At 37.9% G+C, this 18,593-nt stretch overlaps 2 long non-coding RNA genes across 6 annotated transcripts in view; both read left to right on the top strand.

Annotated features, from left to right (window-relative positions):
* Positions 1–3,002: 3,002 nt before the first annotated feature.
* LOC310892190 lies at positions 3,003–5,699 on the top strand. The gene is made up of 3 exons (XR_014577930.1): positions 3,003–3,147; positions 3,466–3,671; positions 5,130–5,699. It is a non-coding gene; the product is annotated as an uncharacterized lncRNA (long non-coding RNA).
* Positions 5,700–9,485: 3,786 nt separating this feature from the next.
* LOC310892563 overlaps positions 9,486–18,593 on the top strand; it is a 113,504-nt gene continuing 104,396 nt past the window's right edge. For all 5 annotated transcript variants that reach the window (XR_014578217.1, XR_014578218.1, XR_014578219.1 and 2 more), the window contains exon 1: positions 9,486–9,909. This is a non-coding gene — a long non-coding RNA (uncharacterized lncRNA). The remainder of the gene's footprint in view (positions 9,910–18,593) is intronic.

Here is an 18,593-nt window from a genome sequence, read left to right on the forward strand (position 1 = left end):
TAAATTCCACCTATTCATTTTAAGAATGTTTGTTATATCCAACAGAGGATATTTTGTTTTGTATGGACTTGTCTTTATGAAGGATTTGTCTTGATCTTAATATTACATGCCACATTTTTCAGCCACATTTCAGTATGTTAGCATCTCAATAGAAATCCAGAAGTACAAGTGTTGTTTTTTGTTTCTTTGTTGTTTTTTTTTTCTTTTTAAAGAAGTTTATTATTCCAGACATTATATGGTTACAAATAATTAATTTAATACAGGCCATGTGTGAAAAATACTTCTTACACATTTTGGAAAGGTATACTTCATTCATGTCTGCATCTATGACAAATTCACTGTCAGTGGAGTGTGTATTATTCTTCCTATTTATCAGATAGACAGTTACATAACTCTTCAACAGTGTCATTCTTAGGTTTTGCTGTTGTCTCATTGTAAGAAAAAAATGCAGGAATGTTCCCTACAATATTGATTTTCTAGTAGAGGATCAGTACAGAACAACAAAGAGTGAAATGGAGCAGCACTGACAGCCACAAAAATGCAACATACAAGTTGTGAGGAGAATGAAGCTGAAACTACTTCCAAAACAGCAAATCTAGTCCTAGGTAGAAGCTGGATCAAAATGATTTCTACACTCTGTCCTATGATTCTTCCTTGAAAACACCTCTTTCTGATGATAAGAAAGGGAAGCTGTAAAAAATAAATTAATTAAATAAATAAATAAATAAATAAATAATGAAATAAAAACAGGAGAGAGAAGGCTTAAGAAATATTTTTGACAATAGGAAACTGGTAAATATATAATTTCCTTAATACTGTGAGAAGCTCTTCACTCACTGTCTGGTGATAAGAGTATGGAAAAACTTATAATTTACAGCTCAACATACTCAGTGATGTCATTAGTGCATTTGATTAATACCATCTTCTATTAAATCATACCGTGATAATCAGCCTTTCTTCTATGATCACAGATAAACTAGATGGTGTTGCAAACATTTTTCATTAGTCTTCTCCTTAATATTTACTCGGTTCAAAACCTACTGTAATAAAAAGAAAATAGATATTATTATGCTGGTGCGTTACTTGATTTTTGGAGCTCTCTCTTCCCAGTGATAAAATGGGTGTAACTATATTGTTTGAGCTTAAATTAATTTTTAATGCCATGTACAAATTAAAAGCTACATTGAGGTTCCTCTATGTATACAGTCTGTACTGATGTATTCCTTATCCTGACATTTTTCCTGGATTATTTCTTTGACTGATCTAGAAATAACTTACAAGACACTTACTAGTTTATCCTAGATGTATTCAAATTTAGCGCTTTTTTTGTTGTTGTTGTTGAAATATTAATATAAAAAGGTAATGTTATTATATTTTTCATATTTAATATAATTTACCTTTGGTGTTCTGTCATTTGTTATGAGACATTAAGCATGAAAAAAAGTTAGGATTCTGCTCTTAGAAATGTCATTTTTTGTAATTTTTTTTTGTAGCACCGTGGATCTGATGGATCCTTACATCTATTTTTTGTGGGTTCTAAAGTATACAAAATCAACAAAAAAGGCAGATGCAGCAGGGGAATCAAGCCTCTAGGACTTCTGTACTGGAAATCTACCTTACTCCATACTTGGTGACTTTCTAAACACTACTAGTGAAGCAGAAGAAAGTTTTGGAAGAAACCCTATTGGAAAAGGGCAAACCCCTCAGTCTCTGGTGGTTTTACATCTTTCCATCTGATGACTAAGAGGTAATTCCACTGTCCCGCAGGAGTGACATAGCACTCCCCCTCTATGGAGGATTCAGAACTTTACCTCCTGTGGCAGTGCAATTTAAACTCTGGTTAGTCTTTTGACTGATTTCTATAAGTTAACAAGTGTTTCTTCCATTTAAGTGAAGTCTCCCAACAGAAATTATTCACAGATTTACAGTACTCATAAAGTGCTGTATAGTTGGTGATGGTTCTCATGAAAAATGTATTAAAATATAAACATTATAAACTTGTAGTCTGGAAGGATATTTCTCTCTATACGGATTATCAGTTAGACTGATACTTAGAAGTAGTATTTCAGTTTATACTTCAACTGGGTGAGCCTTGCACTGACTGTTTTTTCCTTATGCCAGCTGTATTAAAGCTGTTATACCCTATTGCCTCTCTATTGACCTCATACCGTAAGACAGCTTAAAATGAGAATGAGAATCTTCATTTATTTTGAAAATTGCTGTAATTTTACCGTACTGCTTTGACAGCTTCAGAAAAGATACAGTCTATTTTTTTTCTGATAAACCCTTTGCATGTTTTGAATTTCCTGGTTGTAGGTCTGGTGTTTCAGCTTCTTTTTTAGATAATATTTGCAATGGTTGGAAGATCAAAAGACTATTCTCTGTTTGTAAATACAATTATTAAGCTATTTTATGATCTATTTATGAGCTATCTAATGATCGCTAACCTAACTGCATAAAGTACTGAATAAGAGAAAAGTTTTGTGCTTGCTATGAATAAACCCCTAGATACAATATATTCACCAATGCTAGCATTTTAAAATATATTTATATATTTCTTTGTTTAACTGGAAACATTTTTAAAGGTTTGATTTTAAGAAGGACTTTTCCCCTTAAGATACTTCTTAAATGATTCTAAATAAATTTGTTCTTAAAATTGTAGTACTAACACTAATTGTAACTAATGAAATTCCCAAGCAGAATTTATCTTTAAGTGCCAAACCGCCTTGATGAGTTAAGGAAGATAAAATTTTTGTACTGAGTCTGGCTGGAATAGAGTTAACTTTCTTCGTTGAAGCACACGTAGTGCTGTGCTTTGGATTTGTGGTTAAAACACTGTTAATTACACACCAATGTTTTTGCTATTGCTGAATAGTGCTTTCACAGGGTCAAGGCTTTTTCTCCCCAGCCCTTTTTCTCCCTTAGCCCTGCCTAACATCCCCAGCAATTAGACTGGGGCAGGCAAGAGGCTGGGAGGGTCATAGCCTGGACAGCTGAGCCAAATTGACCAAAGGGATATTCCATATTATATGCATGTTGTGCTCATCAATAAATTCTCAGGGAAAGAAGGAGATAGGTGTGATGTTCCTGCTTATGGTGTTTGACTTTCCAAGTAGCCATTACGTTTGAGGACTTACTTTCCAGCAAGTAAGAACAAGTATTATTATTTTTTAATGTTTCTTTGACTCTAGCCTTGTGTGTTCTCTAGCCAAGATAGGGTTTTAGGTAAATTTTAAAAAAAGTCTATTCATCTAATAGCATTTAAATTAGAGCAAAACAACAGCAACAACAAAAAAGTCTCTTAACCTCACAAAGACTAGCCTAGAGTGAGTGAAGTATCTCTGGAATAAATGACTTAAAATGATTTTTCTAGTATCTTTTGGAGTTGAATGTTTCACCAATAGTGCATGATCTAAATCCTGACATTTTAACATCATAATCTAATAATGGTGAGATATGCAACAGTTCTTTTTCAGAACACTATTTAGTAATAAAGAAGCAGACTCTATCAGATTCAGTTAAAGTAAATTAGGTGATGGGATTATTCGAGTTTTGCCAAGATCTGTGAAACTTGCAAGGCAGAAGGTTGGTTGGAACCATGACCAAACACCATTTCTGCGGCCTGCAATTCCAGAAATCTCTGTTGTAGTAGGAACAACAATTCATGTTCTGTAAGTATATTAATCTTCTGTATATATGCATCATCTGCAATGTCATTCCTTCTACATCAAAATTGGAAAATAATGTTAGAGAATAGATCTGAGTAAATAGCAGAAAAACAATGTTTTGTTATGACTTTAACTCCTATGCTGACTCTTAATATGATTAAGAGAGAACTATTTTTCTTTTAATGGAATATTGTTTCAATATATATATTGTGATATATCAATGATAAACTCAAGGGCATTTATCAAAAAGATATTCTATATATGAAGTTTAATCTTGTGGTCATAGACAGTTTATTGGGAACAGAGCATGTTCAGAATATAAAATAATAAATATGTAGAGTCTTAATATTTCTAGAACATTGACATAAGATTCTTTAGATTATGAGTTTTTACCTATTATTTTGAAAAAATCTATAAAAAAAACACCAATAGGTAATTGCATAGATATGTGCATGAGATGACAATTTGTGAGAACTTGCAGGGATAAAACAGAAAGAATGGTTATGATGGTACATTACTTTTGCCAACAAAATACATAACTACAAATAGTTTAGACCTTCCTCCTCCTCTTTCCCTGCAGCTGCTAGGTTCTTGCCTGCAGCTAAAGCTTATTAAATTTTTAGGGTCCCTAGACTACTGAGCATTGTAACTTGTCTATATTTAATGCTTTAAGCATGTCATAACTGCATAATCTAATGTACCCATTGTAATATTTTTGTCTTCTAACAATTTGCAAATTTCACCTAATCAAAGTTAAATAATAATGTAAAATAAGCAGTTTGATGTACTGTTTGAATTAAATGTGTTTTAGGACTATCAGTATGCATGGATTATTGTGAAAGGCAATAAAATGAACCAAAAAGGATATAGCAGAAAGACCTTACTAAAGAATTTACTTCACTCGGGAGTTATGCATAGTGTTCTATATGTAAATGCTTCATGCTATCCATGCTGCCTTATGTGACCAAGAAAGTGTTTTAACTGTGTTATTAGTACATAAAGATTGTATTTTACTATGAAGTTGCTAATTCAAAGGTTACCAGTCATATATTTTTTTTAAATTATTGAAAATACTCTGATTATCTTAATGTTAGGCCTTTAGTTTTCTCTGCCCTTCTCTAATGATACATTTTATACATAAAAGCCAGAAAAGTCTTGAGAAGCATAAATAGCCTATGCTATCAGATATGATCTTTTTGATTGAACAGTGTTTCGAGTCTCTACACTCATGGCATTTATACCAGTTTTAACCCACTGACTTCTGTAATTTAGCTTCTAGAAAAATCTTGCATGGGTTTAAAAGGTTAACAGCTATTCCATGCACAGATTACTGTCTGTTTTCAAGCAAATATTCATATGCAGCTTTTTTTTTTTTTAGTAAAAACTGCTTCTTGAGATTACATATATATATTAAAAGTTTATTATTTTTTAATGGCGTTCTTACTTTGTTCTTCACTTTAGCATTCTTAGAAAAGTCAATGTCAAGATCAAAATCTATCAAGAGATGAATCTGAAGGAAGGGAATTAATTTATCTGGAGAGAAGATTCTGTAACTGTGGTTGTAGATGCACATAATCAACAGATCCCTGTTTCAGACATCAATAAGCAAATCAACCAGCTAGTGAGAAGATCACAGAGAAAGGAAGAAATTACATGATTTAGTATTTAATGGCAACAAGAAGCTTTTCGGACCAGTGATGCTTTTTTGACAGAAGGAAACAGCTTTTAGTATAAAGGGAGCTCTTGTGATGATTGGTTCTTTTCCCTGACTTCTGATAGAGATTGCTGAAAAAATCTTCATGTTTGGTGAAAGGAATGAGTCTAACCTTTCATAGGAGAAACATTGTGTATGTTACAGGTAAATTGATAGTGTTATATAGGTTTGAGCGCTGTGCAGTTTTGGTGCAGTATGAAAAGGCCAGTCACAAACATCTGTGTGTTGTTTGTTGTTACTGTTGTTGATTTATTTGTTTCATTGGTTTTGTTATTGTTTTGTATTGTTTTTAATTAAATGCAGAGTCTTATAATGCTGCTTCATAATGCAAAGATGTCATAAGCTATCAAATAATGCACACACAAACTATTAAACAAGATCACAGAATGGCCAAGGTTGGAAAGGACCTCTGAAGATCATCTAGTCTTAACCCCTGATGAGCAGGATCACCTAGAGCATGTTGCGCAGGATGGCGTCCAGGTGGGTTTTGAATATCTCCAGAGAAGGAGACTCCACAGCCTCTCTGGGCAACCTGTTCCAGTGCTCTGTCACCCTCACAGTAAAGAAGTGCCCTCTCATATTCAGCCAGAACTTCCTGTGCTTCAGTTTGCACCCATTGCCTCTTGTCCTCTTGCTGGGAACAAACTGAAAAAGAGACTGGCTCCATCCTCTTGACACCCTCCCCTCATGTATTTATACACATTGCTGAGGTGAAATACTAGTTGCATCTATGAGCAAGTGATCTTCTAATATGCTCTCCAAATGTCAAACAAAATCCTGAATAGAACACTAAATATTTTCTGGTTTAAGAGGTTCCAGGGGACCTCTTGCACTTTATTGCTAACTCTGACTGAATATTTCCAAAAGATAGTCATTAAATACTGTTGGTGGCACAGTATTTGATTAAAAACACACAGAACTGCAACTCTGATCCGTCAAAAATTTATTTTTTACAATATTCTATGCTTTGTATAACGATCCAAAGAAGATCATTTATTGCCTTTCTTGAAATCATGTGAATGGGACTGTTAATATTAATCAGGGATTATCCCTGTACTACTTGAGAGTTACAATAATCTTTGTTAGCATGTCAAAGTCATATCAAGCCCTGGCCATCATCTATAGCCATCTGCATTCTTAACAGCTATTTCAAGGAGTCTGTATTTTGTTATGCCCTGCTAGTTTGGTCACATAGATGACCAACTCCGTGTTATTCATCTGGTTGATATACTGCAAGGGATGCACTGACCTCCCATTCTTTCCCATGGTGTGTTTGTTTGTTTGCTTGCTTTTTTGTAGTGTGGGAAAGCGAATGTCATGCGGTTTTTTGTTTTTGTTTTTTTCCCCTCTGTATCCACTTGAAATATTTTGTAACGTTTAACCTTATCTTGGAAAAGAATGACTGTTTTCCTTTAAGTGAGTTGGAGGCATTTTGCCAACATTGCTGATTCCTCGGAGGAAATAGAAATGTTTTACATCTCTTTCTCTTATCAAAAAAAACCTTACTAAAAGTCCATGTCCTCCAGGCATCTCCATCCCCCAAATCTGTTGTTCTGTCTGTAGATGCACTCCAGATTTAAAGCTCTCTAAATACCTTTTTAACACCTTCTGCATTGGAGTACGTTACAGTGTGGTGATTAAAATATTCTACTGGGAATCATAGTTTTAAATTGTCTATTTTCATGCAACTGGGAACTCTTTCAGGGATATGAACTCTTTCTCCAGCAATTTTTGAATACAGCATCAGAACTTGTCTCCAATGTGAATTAAACAGCATTTTTACTTGATTTATATTCAATAAAATAAAAATAATTTTTGAAGCTAGATCTAGTTTCTTTTTTTTCTCGAAACCAGTGCGTGGTGGTCCTTCAAATTCATGGCATACTACCAGAGAATAGAATATAAAATGACCTAGACCAAAAATATTGAGTGAAATGACAATGTAGAGAAGGGTCAGAAAAGCTCCCAACAGCAGCTAAAGAAAGGCCATTTTTAGAATTTTATCCTTCATTTTTTTTGCCCTGGTCAGGCCTCACCTGGAGTACTATGTCCAGTTCTGGGCTCCCTGGTACAAAAAATAAAAATAAAGTAAAAGACAGGGATCTCCTGGAAAGAGTCCGGCAGAGGGCCACATATATTATAGGGGGCTTGGAACATCTTCCCTATGACGAAAGACTGAGAGACCTGGGTCTGTTCAGCCTTGAGAAGGGAAGACTGAGAGGGGATCTTACCAATATTTACAAATACCTGAAGTGTGGGAGACAGAGGGATTTGGCCAACCTCTTTCCAGTGGTTTGTGGGGACAGGACAAGGGAAAATGGCCAAAAAAAATGAAGCACAGGAAGTTCCGCACCAACATGCGAAGGAACTTCTTCATGGTGAGGGTGACAGAGCACTGGTACAGGCTGCCCAGGGAGGTTGCGGAGTCTCCTTCTCTGGAGATATTCAAGGCCCATTTGGATGCCTATCTGGGCAACCTGCTCTAAGGAACCTGCTTTGGCAGGGGGGTTGGACCTGATGATCTCTTGAGATCCCTCCCAACCCCTACAATTCTGTGATTTTGGTATTGTAAAAGAGACAAAAAAAAAAAATCAGTGTCTTCATGATTAATATTATAGTTATCAGCTGAATATATGGTAACAGAATGTGGAAAAAAAAATCAGTACTGGGTTCCATAATGGAAGAACTTAAACAGTTTTAATCCTATTTTAATCCTATTTCTTTTCAAAACAGCAGTGTGAGAATACACTGCATCCCACATGGGGCACGACTGAAGAAGAGTACAGCTTCAATAAGCCTAAAGACTTCTTTTCAGTTATAGGTAAAAAAAATGTATAGGTTTGCAGTTGTGTGACAAGACACAATCATTCCTGCAACAAGATCTCCAGAAGTTTTTTTGTTGGTGGTGGTGGTTTTTTTACATTCCTCTTTGAGAGCTGAGGGATGGGGAGGAGCAAGGGGGAATGGTACATAAACAGCAATGTAAGCCTGTATTTGAACAAGGACTTTGACTATTAGCAGATAGTGAACATCCCAACTACTAGATTTCTCTGAGCACTGGTACTATAGGGTCAAATTAGGTCAAGGTCTTTCCATATTAAATGTGAGGAGGTTACATGAAAAATGATTCATAGTGGAAAGGAAATACCGAAGCATGGAAAAATAATGCTGGATGAAATAAATAGGGATTGAATTACTCCTAATCCAAAATGGATAGAATAATAACCTTGTTGGAATCACCACATGTTTTAGGAATAATGCAAAAGTCCTCAGGACTTTATCCTGAATTCTGTAAGGGCAAAAAGTTGTTTCAAAAATGGTATGGATTTTTCCCCAGAACTATGAATTTAAACAGTAAAAAAGGTAGAAGTCAGAAAAGATCATTTAGGTATTACTCTGAAATTATTCTTCCTTTCTAAACCTGTGCATATGCTGCTTTGACATATTGTATTTACAGACATTGAACATATTCATATGTTCATATATATTCGTATATAAACATATTCACATACAGAAGCAAGAGATTTTCACATACATTCATATACACATACAGAAATAAGTTATTTTGATTTGTATTATTTTAAAGTATAACTGAAGTAAATGATGAACTTAATAGGGTACGTTCCAAGGTGCTGTGATATCTTTTTCAGAGGGTTGTTTTTTATTTTTTTTTTGTTTTTTGTTTCTTTCTGCTCTCTCTGGACATCCAGTCTAACAGGGCTACATTGCCACAAGATAAATGATAAGACACTTTACCTGGCTAGCCTAGATAACCTTCTGACAAATCCTAGTTATTCTACTAATTTGCTTCTTAGAGTAATATTTCCAAAATCATATGTGTTATCTTTTGTAGTTTTTCCTCTTATTATAATGTTGGACAACCTTTTCAGTAACTTATTCATTTTTCCGCAAATATACATCATAAAATATACATATACATAAAATATACATATTATGTATATGTATAAATATGTATATGTATATAATATATATTGTTTATATGTATTATGTATATATACATATTATGTATATATACATAAAATATATATATGCATAAAAATACATCATAAAAATGTTACTGAAGAAACGTAGATATTGGCAGGTGGAAGATTACTAAAATAACTGGATCAAATTAACCTGTTTTTGGTGTTCTTTCTTTAGCTAGTTCATTACTAGTCTTTTGTCCTGGTTCCAGTTAGGACAGAGTTAATTTTCCTCATAGTAGCTGGTAGGGTGCTATGTTTTGGATTAGGATGAGAAGAGCGCTGATAACATGCTGATGTTTTAATTGTTGCAGAGCAGTGTTTACACCAGGCCAAGGACTTTTCAGCTTCTCGCTCTGTCCTGCCAGCGAGCAGGCTAGGGGTGCAGCAGGAGCTGGGAGGGGACAGACCCAGGACAGCTGACCCAAACTGGCCAAAGGGGTATTCCATACCATCTGATGTCATGCTAAACAATATATAGGGGTGGCTGGCCGGGGTGGGGCGCCGGCTGCTCGGGGATAGGCTGGGCATCGGTCAGCGGGTGGTGAGCAATTGCATTGTGCATCACTTGTTTCTTACTCATTATTATTATTAATACTATTATCATTATCACTATTATTATTATTGTTATTATTATATTCCTGTCTTAATAATCTGTCTTTATCTCAACTCACAGGCTTCACTTTCCCGTTTCTCTCCCCCATCCCAGAGAGGGAGGGGGGAGGGTGAGCGAACGGCTGTGTTTAGCTGCCAGCCGGGTTAAACCACAACATCTTTGTTTCTTAGAAAAATGCAAACTATATAAATTTGCTAATGTCTGTCTGCAGGACCTACTGTTAGTCAAAAGGCCTAAAATATCATTACTCAAGTGAACTATGATTGTTAAGAAAGTCTTGGCCAATTTACCATGTTTTGCCTTTGGCAATAAATATAGCAATATGTTTTACAGATCTCTGACTTCTCTCTAGCTCTCTATCCAGAAGCTTTGAAGCTATTGTAATACATGGAGGAGAGACAACTTTAATGACATTAGTTTTTCAGGGTGGAAAAAAGATTCATGGTGCTTACATCAAAAAAGTAAAGCACTTGTTAATTTCTTAAAAACCTGCTTTGCAAGGGAAAATGAAATTGTTAAATGCATTTAACCAGGACAATGTGATTTACTCAAACATTATTTATTTTAATTTGTCCTTCAATCTCATTTAGAGCATGTATTGCCTATGGCTGTAGTAAGAGCTGCTTAGAATCCCTTGAACCAGATTAAAGATCAAAATCCTTCTTAGTGCCAGCTTATTGCATAGCAAATACAAACTCAATGCAATCAGCAAGCTTAAAACAAGACTCAGATGTTAGTTAGTAAAGCCAGTGGAGATGAAAAAAAAAAAAAAAGAAGAAGAAAACAAGGTGACCCAGAAGAGAATATCAAAGGCTCTTTTCTATTTTCAGTCCTGGCTAAAGCCATGAAGTCATTCTTCTGTATAAAGAAATATCCCCAAAAGATATAATTCTCTCAGTAAATGTAAACCTACTTCTAATTTACCATTCCAATTTGCGAATCATATTTTACCACTATTCATGTATCATATGAATATCTTCATATTTCTGTATGCTTTCCACATCGATATAAAAGAGTTCTGTACCAATTTATATAACCAAAAGCAGGATTATATAGGAAGCAAGGAATAGCTCATTCCTTCTTTATGTTTGTTTTGTTTGTTTATTTATTGTAGTGGAACAGATGTTGATCACATACATTTCAAGATAAATACACAAAGCTCAGAATTACGGTGGTTTTGGCATTCCCTAATGACCAGAAGTTTTCTTTTTCAGTACTGTGCTACTGGTAGTGTGCTATCATTTTGTCAGGACATTGTAAAACTTGTTTAAAAGTTCTCTCTTTTTTTTTTTTCTTTTTTTTTTTTTTTAAGAAGGCTTCAGGGCTGCATTGCATAGCTTCTGTCACAGTTTTAAAATGTGCTATTTGCTTACTTCTTTATTATATTTTAAAATAAACATCTTTGTGGTTACGGATTTGTTACAGAAATTGAACAGAAACTAAGTTTCATCCTAATGTATACTCATGATGCTCTCTTACTTGTGGGAAGTTAACAAAAAGAATTTTGCCTTATTTTCCCCACTAATCCACAACCAGATTATTCTGCAAAACTTCTATTAATCCTGTCTAGAAGTTATTCTTTACTGCATTCTTAGGAAAGAGGACACAGATTTTTAGTGAAAGATGTTACCAAGTGTACATCTTCCATGCCAGCACCGTATTAGGGGTTTCTATTGTACACTGGATACACGCTTGCCCATGTAACAAAAGTTTAACTGTTGGATTAGGTGAATTGAGACAACTTTTATATTTCATCAGGTGAAGGAGCATGTGCCTGTCAAATAAAAAGGAATGTGTTTGACCAGTGGATGGGCGCACATCCAATCACGCAAGTGTACAGTTTTGGTAGCATGACTTATGTTCCTGCAGAATACCAACACCTGATGAGAGACCCTCTATTTTTAACAGCTCAGAGAACTTCTGAAACCAAAATGAATTATTTCATTTTTCTGTAAAGAGTATGCAGGTCTGTTTGTTCACTTGCTTTTGTTTTGAAATGAAATTAAGAAAAAATATCAGTTGAAGAACAAAGGAAAACTATCTTTTACAAACTAGCCCCCTCCCAAACTTCAAATGAAAACAAATGCCTGTGTAGCACAGAATTAGTACCTTTGAAGGCAATATTTTTAATGGACGTTGACAGTTGCCACTGTAACTAACTGAAAAATGTGTAACTAAGCTCCTTTTGCCTTTTAAACACTACAGCCTAAAGCTGTTATACACTGCTTAAAACTGTGTGGATCTGGGTGCTATTAAAACAGACTCAGATGTACAGACATAAAGCCAGATGTTCTGTTTCCTAGACCAGTGCAATATATCAAATCTGTGCCATATATGTTTATTTTTAAAAATAATTTCAGTCCTTTTTATGTACCTGTAGGGGTGATCAGAGATCACCTTGATATAAGGAGGTAATTGGTGGCAGCCAACATGGCTTCACTCAGGGTAGATCGTGCCTGAGAAATCTGGTGGCCTTCTATGACAGGGTTATGGCATTGGTGGATAGAGGAAGAGTAACTGACATCATCTACCTGGAGTTGTGCAAAACATTTGACACTGTCCTCCATGATATCCTTGTCTCTAAATTGGAGAGACATGTATTTGATGGATGGACCACTTGGTGGGTAAGGAATTGGTTGGCTGGTCACATTCAAAGACTTGTCAATGGCTCCGTGTCCAAGTGGAAATCAGTAATGAGTGCTGTTCCACAGCAGTCAGTACTGGGACCAGCACCATTTAGCATCTTTGTTGAAGACAAAAGTGACAGTGAAATAGAGTACATACTCAGTAAGTTTGCTGATGACACCAAGCTGTCTGGTATGGTCAACATGCTGGAGAGAAGGTATGTCATGCAGTGGGACCTTGACAGTTTTGAGAGGTGGGCATGTGCAAACCCCATGAAGTTTAACAAGTCCAAATGAAAGGTCCTGCAAAACTAAACCCAAATACGGGCTGGGTGTAGAAAGGCTTAGAGAAGCCCTGAGGAGAAGGAGCTGGTGATGGTGTTTGATGAGAAGCTCAACATGAACAGGCAATGTGCACTTGCAGCCCAGAAAGCCAACTGTATACTGGGCTGCATCAAAAGCAGCGTGGCCAGCAGGTCGAGGCACATGATTCTTCACCTCTACTCTGCTCTCGTGACAACCCAGTTGCAGTACTGCATTCAGCTCTGGGTATCCCATTGTAAGAAGAACATGGACCTCTTGGAGTGAGTCCAGAGGAGGGCCAAAAGGATGATCAAAGGGCTGGAGGCCTTCTCCTATAAAGAATAGCTGAGAGAGCTGGGATTGTTCACCCTGGAGAAGAGAAGGCTCTGAAGATACCTTATGTCAGCCTTCCAGTACCTAAAGGGATCTTACAGGAAAGTTGGAGAGAGACTCTTTATCAGGGCATATAGTGACAGGACAAGGGGTAATGACTTTAAACTAAAAGAGGGGAGATTTAGATCAGCTATTCAGAAGAGATTCTTTACTATGTGGGTGGTGAGGCACTGGAGTAGGTTGCCCATAGAAGTTGTGGATGTCCCATCTCTGGAAGTGCTCAAGGCCAGGTTGGATGGGGCTTTGAGCAACCTGATCTAATGGAAGATATCCCTGCACATGACAAGGGAGTTGGAACTAGATGATCCTTAAAGGTCTCTTCCAACCCAAACCATTCTATAATTCTGTTAATTTCAGGTACTTGTGTATTTTTATTATTGCACAAACAGAGCTTAATGAAGATGTGATGACAAAATGTGATGGAATCATTATATAATGTTATGGATGTTGCTTTAAAACTCCCTAGAATTTAATAAAGGGGAGATTCATTTACAGCTTTGTTAACTGTTTTGTAGATTTTTTAATCAGTTTGTTCCTGAAATACCATTTACTTTTTAGGTATCAAAATACCCAAAAAAATGATTATGATTTCTGATTTAGGTTGAGTGCAGGCTTTCCAACAGGGGTGTAGCAGATCTTGAATCTATGTAGATCATTGTTACTAAGAGCTGCAAGTAAATTTATATACAGTGTGTGAAGTGTCCTTGGAATAGAGCTAAAAGGCAACATTCTCATTTTATTCATTCAGGCAAAAGTGACAACCAAGGAATTATTTTGGATATTTAATATATGTTTAAGTATGAAAGAATGTAACTGTACATAGGATCTCTGTCTTAGTAAGCATTTTACCTAATGAAGTTCAGACATGTCATGATGTCTTTATTAAAAGCCAGATGTCTTTATTCTAGATTTGGAAACTTTATTACACAATAACCATGTGCTTTTGGTGTATTTATCATATATTTATCCATACCTATTTATGAGTTGCAGTAACTGCAACACTTATCAAACCTGCCTGATACAACTACTTAATTTTGTTAGGAAATAAATATTGATAAAGAAGAATCTTGGATATGAAAGAAATGATGAGTGATATAATAAGGTAAATATTAACTTTCCTTTGTATATTAATGTTTAAAAAATGAAAAAAAAAAATAGCTCAGCTGTTAAAAATACTGGAAATATGGAAAAATATTCATATACTGAGATACTGACTTGCCAAGGCAATCAGCTCTGGTTCTGCAGCAGAGCGGGGTATCGTGGTGTGCAAAGGTCTTTCTGCATCAAGGAAACCACAGGAAGTGGAGAGGGCTGCTGGGAGCCAGCAGCCTTCATGAAAGCAGCTGATGAGGCTTGGCGGGCCCAGGAGTAGCAGCAGCCGCCCCCACACGTACAAAACCATCCCCTAGGAGTGCGGCCAGGCAGTGGTGCAGCCGTTTGTGTGGCAGTTGGCGCCAGGAGGGCAGAATGCAGTCACTTTGTTCTGAGAGTAACAAGAAACAGCCTTCAACTGAAACAAAAATAATGTCCACCTGCCGCAAGTGCCTGCATGAGGCTGAACCCTGGAACCCAGATGCAGGGGCCACAACCTGCCCAGCCAGAGACCTACACCCAAACAGACCTCCCAAAGTCTGAAGGGATTCCCCCTCTACTCCCCCTCTATTCTGCCCTAGTGAGACCACATCTAGAATATTGCGTCCAGTTCTGGGCCTCTCAGTACAAGAAGGACAGGGAACTGCTTGAGAGAGTCCAGTGCAGAGCCACGAGGATGATTAAGGGAGTGGAGCATCTCCCTTATGAGGAAAGGGAGGAGGAGCTGGGTCTCTTTAGCTTGGAGAAGAGGAGACTGAGGGGTGACCTTATTAATGTTTGTAAATATGTAAAGGGTGAGCGTCAGGAGGATGGAGCCAGGCTTTTCTTGGTGACACCCAATGACAGGACAAGGAGCAATGGGTGTAAGCTGGAACTTAGGAGGTTCTGCTTAAATATGAGACAAAACTTTTTTATGGTAAGGGTGACAGAGCACTGGAACAGGCTGCCCAGGGGGGTTGTGGAGTCTCCTCTAGAGACTTTCAAAACCCCCCTGGACACATTCCTGTGTGACATGATTTAGGTGTTCCTGCTCCGGCAGGGGGATTGGACTAGATGATCTTTCAAGGTCCCTTCCTATCCCTAATGTTCTGTGATTCTGTGAAAGAGCTGCCCAGACCCTCAGTTCCAGGGAACTCCTGAATCTGGAAGTCCCCTGAAGGCAGAGGTGGGTGCTGTAGGTGCAAACGTAACCAGCTGGATCAACTTTTCCAGCAAGTTGCCATGTTGCGAGAGGAGCGCACCAGGCAATGTGGCATCCAGGAACCAGAGTGAGAGATTGATGCACGGTATTGTGCGCTGACATGGCTAAGAGACAGCCCTGCCTTAAGTCCTGGCAAGGGAAAGGTAAGCTGATTTCCAACCCTGAGCTGATGGACTTGACAGACTCACAAGACAAAGGAAACTGGACCCTCATTTCAGCTTGGAGCAGCAGGAGTCCCCCCCTTGTCCCCAGAGTGCCCGTACAAAACAGATACGATGCTCTGGGGCTGGAAAAAGGAGAGTGTGTGAGTAATGGTCAAGACCCAGGAAAGGACAACCATACAAAGTTGGACCAACCAACCACCTGTGTTAGAACCCGTGCCACCAAAATAGCCAAGGGTGCCATCTTCTTGAGCAGGGATTGGATCAGGAAGGCCGAGGCACAGATGGAACTGAGCTTAGCAAGGGATGCAGAGAATAACAAGGAGGGATTGTATAGGTACTTTCACCCATAGGCCAAGGAGAGTGTACCCCCTCTGATAAACAAGAAGGGAGAACTGGTAACAACAGACATGGAGGAGGCTGAGGTACTCAACAAGTTATTTGACTCATTCTTCACTGCCAGTCAGCCTTACCATGTCTCTTGAGTCCCTGAACCTCTACACGGGCTGGAGGAGAAAAGTCCATCCCACTGTTAGCAAAGAGCAGAGTCAAGACCACCTGATGAAACTGAGCACATACAAGCCTATGGGGTCTGATGACATGCATCCCAGGGTCATAAGGGAACTGACTGATGTGATTGCCAAGCCACTCTCCATCCTATTTTAAAGGTCATGGCAGTCAGGTGAAGACATTGGTGACTGGAAAAAGGGAACCTGCCATTTTTTAAAAAAGGTAGAAAGGAGGACCAGGGAACTACAGACCGGTGAGCCTCACCTCTGTGCCCAGGAAGATCATGGAATAGATCCTCCTTGAAGCAATGTCAAGGCACATGCAAGACAAGGTGATTCAAGACAGCCAGCAGGGCTTCACCAAAGGCAGATCGTGCCTGACCAATCTCGTGGCCTTCTATGTTGGAGTGACTACATCAGTCAACAGGGGAAGACTGACTGCTGTCATCTACCTGGACTTCTGCAAGTCATTTGACATGGTCCCACATGACATCCTTATCTCTAAACTGGAGAGGTATGAATTTGAAGGGTGTAATATTACATGGATAAGGAATTGTCTGGATGGTTGCATCCAGAGAGTTGGGGTCAATGGCTCTATAACCAGGTGGAGGCTGGTGATGAGTGGTATCCATCAGGGGTCGGTCTTGGGACCGGTGCTGTTTAATATTGTCCTGGTTTTGGGTGTGATAGGGTTAATTTTCTTGATAGGTGCTGGTATGTGCCATGTTTTGGATTTAGGAGGAAAATAATGCTGATAAAACACTGATGTTTAAGTTTTTGCAGAGCACTGCTTACACCAAGTCAAGGACTTCTCATACTGCCCTGTCAGCGAGAAAGCTGAGGGTGCACAAGAAGCTCGGAGGAGACAGAATCAGGAGACAGCTGACCCAGACTGGCCAAAGGGATAGTCCATAACATATGAATCATAGAATGGCTTGGGTTGGAAGGGACCTTAAAGATCATCTAGTTCCAGCCTCCCTAGATAAGGTTGCCCAGGGCCTCATCCAACCCGGTCTTGAACACTTTCAAGGACAGTGAATCCACAGCTTCAATGGGCAACCTGTTTCAGTGCATTACCACCCTCTGAGAGAGGAATTTCCTCCTAACATCTAATCTAAATCTCCCCTCTTTTAATTTAAACCTGTTCCTGCTTGTTCTATCACTGTCTGCCCCAGTAAAAAGTCACTCTTCATCTTTTTTATAAGCCTCCATAAAGCATTGAAAAGGTGCCATAAAGTCACCCTGGAGCCTTCTCTTCTTTGGCTGAACATCCCCAATTATCTCAGCCTTTCTTCACAGGAGAGGTGCTCCAGCCCTCTGATCATCTTCACGGCCCTCCTCTGGACCCACTCTAACAGGTTAACATCCTTCTTGTGCTGGGGGCCTCAGACCTGGATGCGGTACTCCAAGTGACACCTCAGGAGGGCAGAGAAGAGGGGGACAATCACCTCCCTCACCCTGCTGGCCACGCCTCTGTTGAGGCAACCCAGGGTAAGGCTGGCCTTCTTAGAATCCAGAACATATACAGTCATAAAAAAATTTAAAAATTCGTTTTTTCTAAAATAATGATGACAAACTTCTGAACACAGACTTTAAAAAGCACAGATGAAATATTGGCTACTTTAGTCTCATCAGCAGTGTATTTTGTGCCTTTGGTATAAGAGATCAACCCTTTTTAAATTCTTATAGAGTTTGCCTGGATAAGTCTGTTAAGCCTAAAAGTTTCCTGGATGGCTGATCATAGCCTTGCATGGATTTTTTTTTTTTTTTTTTTTTTTTTTTTTTTTTGAGTAGATAGACACTTACCTGCTTCTGAAAGCTTAATTCTGATCCCAGTTTAGGTAGCCAGCCTAGCTTCTTCTCAGAATTTAAGTTAATGGGAGCAGCACAAGAGTTAAGAGGGGGAGTGGTGGTGAAAGTAGTGCCACCATGGTCATTAATTTGGTAGTTAGAACTTTCACTGGAAAATTAGGAATGTTCATATAACAATTTTAATAATACTTTCTTCAGTTACTATCAGCCCACCAGTCCAAAAAAAAAAATAATATGTATATATAGTTGTAATCAGTGGTAATCATTAAAAGTGTTTCTCCTGCAATATTTATCTAATTAAAATTTTCTTTTTATTCATGTCTTTTTAGTAGTAAACATGACACTGTGGAGTATTTTGCAAAATATTTTTTTCAAGGACCCCTTGCACTATTCTTATGACTAGGGCACAACTATACATACAAGTACGGCATAGTCCATGCAGAGTAGGAAGTAAGTCTAATTCATTAAAAGTTTAAGATAAATCAAAAGTGTATTCCTTACGCAGTCCATGAAGAGT

The sequence above is a fragment of the Anser anser genome, assembly GCF_964211835.1.
Source record: "Anser anser genome assembly, chromosome: 1".
NCBI lineage: Eukaryota > Metazoa > Chordata > Aves > Anseriformes > Anatidae > Anser > Anser anser.